Raw genomic sequence first — 5,663 nt, forward strand, 5'->3', positions numbered from 1 at the left:
TAAAAATATTACATACAATAAAATGTTAAAGTCAATAAGTTAAAATAAAATTAATTTGATAATAATATAAATACAAGAAATGCAATTACTCATTCTAACAAATTACTCATTTTAATAAGTATAATATAAATATTTTAGTGTTAAAAATGGATGACGAATATTTATATATCGGGTTGAGAAATTAAAAATTAAGACTACTTATATAACGGGTTGGAAATTTAAATATAGTTATCATTTATGACCAAAAACCTATCAAAACATCTCAAATATTGTTTTTACATATATATTTTAGTTTATGGAAAACACACACATAAACTAAAAATAAACTAAAAATATATATTTTAATTATTATGCGTAATGTCATAATAAAAAATACATAATACGTGAAAAATAAATATATATTATATTACTTATAGAAAACAAAAGTATATTTCTAAAAAATGAAAAATTGGTTTCTTTTTTTTATTGGGAACCCAAATGTTGTAAATAATTCTTTCCAACGTGTATCAAACCTGACCAATGAAAGGCTACTAGCATTTCCTTTACCACTAGCCAACTCAATATCGGATAAATAAAAATGATATCGGTCAAATAAAAACAAATATTCGTGTGATATTTACATTTACAGTTATATAAATCATTTTACTTTTACTATTAGTGGAATTATGTAACATCAATATATGTATTATGTGATGTATTTTTGTCACCATTTTATTATCATTTTTATAGTTTATATAATGGTGTAAGAAATATTTAGTTACATTACGTAAACAAAAAAAACCCGCCCGGTCGGGCGGATCCAGCTCTAGTATGTATTGATATTGTGACGCTGCAATGTTTTTTTTATCATCAATCTATACTATTAAAAGAGAAGTACAAAAATAAAATAGGGGAAATTACATGTTTACCACTTTTCATTTTTACCACCACTAAAGGGACATTCTCAAAAATACATTCTCCACTAAGCGGCAAAAGAATCTTATGCCATTGTTCTTTATATATATAATAAATAAAAATTTAAATAAATAAAAATTTAAATAAATAAAAATCTAAAAAAATAAAAAATAACTTTTTTTCAAATAATACCATTTCGAAATTCAAACCCTAAACTAGGGGTGTTCAATCCGGATATCGGTTCGGTTTAGGTTCGGTTTTTTCGGTATTTAGGTTAGTAAAATATAACTACCGTTTTAAATCCATATTTACTTCGGTTCGGTTCGGTTTATATACCGTCGGTTTTCGGTTTATTCGGTTTTATACCAAAAAACATAATTATTTAGTTTGAGATCATATTATATGAATTTTAGAGTCATATTGTCAACACAGTCATTTATTAAAAATATATTACATGTTCAAATAAAATGAACAAAAAAAGTAAAAATGCTTCTACCATCAAATAAAATAATAAAATCTATAACTAAAATCAATGCTTCAAATTTTAAAAATAAAAATATGAAACAAAACAGAAACATGAAAGAAAAGTTTTTTCACTCTTCCATATTTATTGTTCCCTAAACCCTAAAACTAAACTCTAAACCCTAAACCATCAATCCTAAACCCTATTTTTTCGATTACAAACCCTAAACCCTAAACCATCAATCCTTAACACTTTTTTTCTTCTTTGAAATACGAACCCTAAACCCCGAAACATCAACTCTAAACCCTAAATCCTGAAACATCAACTCTAAATCCTAATCCCTAAACCTTCAACTCTAAACCCTAAAACATAAACTCTAAACCCTAAACTTCAACTTTAAACCCTAAACCATCAACACTAAACTCTAAACTATCAACCCTAAACCCTAAAAAGTAAACTCTAAACCCTAAACCCTAAAAAATTTAAACTAAACCATAAAACATCAACTCTAAACCCTAAACCCTAAACCCTAAACCTTCAACCCTAAACCCTAAACCCTAAATCCTAAACCCTAAAATCCTAGAGTTGATGTTTTAGGGTTAAGATTTGAAGGTTTTGGGTTTAGGGTTTACGTTTAGGGTTTAGAGTTGATGTTTTAGAGTTTAGATTTGAAAGTTTAGGGTTTAGGGTTTAGGGTTTAGAGTTGATGTTTTAAGTTTAGATTAGTTATTTTTTGTCAAAGTTAATCAAAATGTTATAAATGTCTTTTACCCTTCATTAAAGATGAGGATAAAAGTGGTTAGTGTAAACATGAAAAGTGGTACTTTGAAAATGGTATTTTTGGCAATTTCCCAATAAAATACCCCTTAATTTTTTAACTTATTTACGATAGCATGTCACTGAAATTATTAATTAACTTACCTTTTATGATTCTTTGTCTTTTCTTCTTTATTTAATGTATTTCCAAAATTAAATTCTAACTAAACATTTATGGAAACAATAATAAATAAACCTAAGTTTTTGTATTCTTTGTCTTTTCCTATTTATTTTATACATGTGTCTTTGGAAATAATTAATTTCATATAAAAATTTCATAATTAAATACATACATTATACGGTAACTATTTTACTAATTTCACATAATATATAGTATAAACAACAATTTCACTATTCATTATCATAAAATTTTAATCCATAAATAGTACATACAAAAAAATTATTATATATTATCATAAAATTTTGATCCATAAGAAAAATAAAAATACATTTGTTCGGATATACATGTCATATTCTAAAAACATTGATCATACAATTGATGGTTTACGGGATAAAATAAAATTACTCAGTATAAACAAGAAAATTATTATGTTTAGAAATGTCATATTAAATAATTATTTGAACAGGTAAATTTTAAATATATATTATAACTAATACAAATAAAAATTTATTTATAAAAAATAAAAATAAACATCCGCGCTGGCGCGCGGATCAAGCTCTAGTTCAACAATTAAAAGTTTTGTTTTTGTTCCTTTCGATCTACATATTTTGTTGTCATACTATTATGCTACACGATTTTTGTGTGTGGTAAAATGTTAAGATTTATCACGCGATTAATCGTATACTAGTGGTGAATGCAAATATCTTAGAGAAAATCATGAGTATGATCCACAAAAGAACTTTAATTTGACGATCAAATCAACATTGCTCCAGATTTTTCAGCGTATTAAACGAAAAATAATTTAATAAAAACCAAAAAGTAAAATGGTAAAAAATGATTATTGAATTTATACTATTATTTGCAAAATGATTTTTTACTGAGTTTTCACTTTAAAAGTTAAAGTGGCTCGTGACTAAGTTTTTAGTGGTCTTAATGAATAATTAGATCTTGGTAATATATAATTACTTGGTACCTGTTCGGAACTACGCTAGGCGCTAGTCGGTTGGTGATCCCGGGCCTATCGAGTTACCGAAAAATCGGGGATTAATCAGGGTATACGCGGAGATTAGTTTTTATTAATTTTTAATTATAAATATATGTATATATATTAATACATGTGAAAATTAGACAATGGAACAACGTAGGCCAGTCGTACGAGAGTCATTTGTTGCGGATAGAGGTCCAGGGTACGATTTTCTTGTTTTTAACTGCGCGAGACAGGAAAAAAAAAATTTAGAAACCAACTGCATTTGTCCCACATCGACTAATTTTACTCTAGGAGGCATCTTGAGTCTTCCATAAATACAAGGAGAAAGTCTCCACTCTTTCCAGACAACTGGGCCTCTTCCATGGCCCAATTATTTGTCACCAGAGTCCAAAGTTAATTGAATAAATCGGTTTATGTCCGAGTAGTCGGCGATTAATCGGTTTTTTAGACGATTAATTGGGTCTCCGATCAGTTAAACCGATTAGGGTAAAATCGAGGCGGACCAAGTTGGTATTATGCCGTGGTAAGCTAAAGGGGGTAGGGTATCTCTCTCGAAAATAATCTTCCCTCGACCACAATCAAGGTGAGCTTGGTACCTTGACAGTCAATCCATCCCTAAAATTACCTCGTACCTCTCTAATGGGAGAACTAACAAATGAGCCGGGAAAACCATATCTTGGATAATGATTGGAACTCTTAGAATGCAGCATTCAGTTTCAACATGACACAGCTGGCTACAAGTGAAACAAGTCGGGGTTCTAGGTCTAGGACCTCCAGAACGACCTCCCCGAAAAACTCTACCTCCTCGTCCTCGCGGCATAGCAGAATGTGGCTGAGGCTGACTTTGAACAGATGGACGTCTAGGTGGTGTCGAATGTCTAGAAGAAGCTCTATCAGCAGCAATGGCCTCCTCAACGTTCACAGCACGCTCAACAAGATCAGCAAGCCAATGAAACTCTACGGCCTCAAGTTTGCTCCTGATATATGGGTTAAGTCCTCGAAGGAACTTACGGATAATCATCAGCTCGTCCTCCCGACCATAGTGGACATACTTCATGAGACGGGTGAACTCTGCCTCATACTTCCTAACAGATAATCCTCCCTGAACTAGCTCCATGAACTTAATCTCCAATCGATCACGGGCCTCCGGTGGGAAGTACTTTCAAACGAACGCTGTACGGAAGTCATCCCAACTCAGATCGAAGTTTCAAAAGTTCCTCTCTACGCATAACCACCAACTGATGGTGTCCTTCTCTAGATAGTAAACAGCCATGTGCTTCTTGAATTCTTCCGGACAACGAGTTGCAGCAAAGTTCTGCTCGAGATTGTGCAGCCACGCATCAGCTTCAAAGGGATCAGTGCCTCCCTGGTAATGCTTTGTCCCCAAGTTCTTCGTAATCATGACTATCTTCAGGAAGTCCGAATGAGAAGTGGTAGGTACTGGAGCTGGCTGAGCACACTATGTATCACGTTGTGCATTCGGTGCTTGATGTTTCAAATTCACCATCTCAGCCATCAGTTCTAGAAGTGCTACTATAGCTGGATCTGTCGGCAGTGGTTCAGGTTGTGCTGCCGGAATAGGTGCGGTAGGGGCTGGTGGAATATGAGCGGCATGAGATGCAGGAGCTGCGGGATGATCTCCGTGCACTGGACTATCGTGTACCACATCCACCTCGATGTCCAAAAAGTACGTGTCTGGAGACAGTGGCATGTGCACCGGTGTCTAATTATATGACCCTTCAGACGGGTCAGTCTCAAAGCTAAAGCCCGAAGGTGTAGCCTCAAAGCTAGAGCCCGAAGGTGTAGCCTCAAAGCTAGGAGTCGGAAGTGGTGCCGGAGTAGATATCGGTAGATAAGCTCTACCACGATGTGCCTGTCTCGGTGGCATCTGCTATGAAAGATCATGGTAAGTTTCTACCCAGGTCTATCTATTTCTAAAAGAAGGAACAAACCAGCATATCCTAATTATCCTTGCGACACATTTTTGACTCGAATTTTTTTTTGAAACAAGTCCCATTCTAGCATCGTATAACAATGATCTGATACCACATTTGTGACACCCCCGATCGTAGATAACCAGAAATGTCACGGTCGATGTTCCCTGATGGTCGACCCGAGGTTCTCGAAATAAATCCGATCGCCTTAGACCAACAACCAAAGAACACAGACGCTCCTATCGGATATTACCCTAGGCTTTTCAACCCTATAAACAAATATTTGATAGTTAGTTCGTCTCGGACAAGGACTAATATCATATGAAAACTCGTGATTTATAAACATCTTTTATACATTATTTATTTACTTTAAACATCTTACAAAGTGTTATAGTTTAATCCTACGGTCTATCGCCCAACAACGTTTTAAGTAAATATACATCAAAA

The sequence above is a fragment of the Brassica oleracea genome, chromosome C1 (genome assembly GCF_000695525.1).
Source record: "Brassica oleracea var. oleracea cultivar TO1000 chromosome C1, BOL, whole genome shotgun sequence".
NCBI classification, from domain to species: Eukaryota; Viridiplantae; Streptophyta; class Magnoliopsida; order Brassicales; family Brassicaceae; genus Brassica; species Brassica oleracea.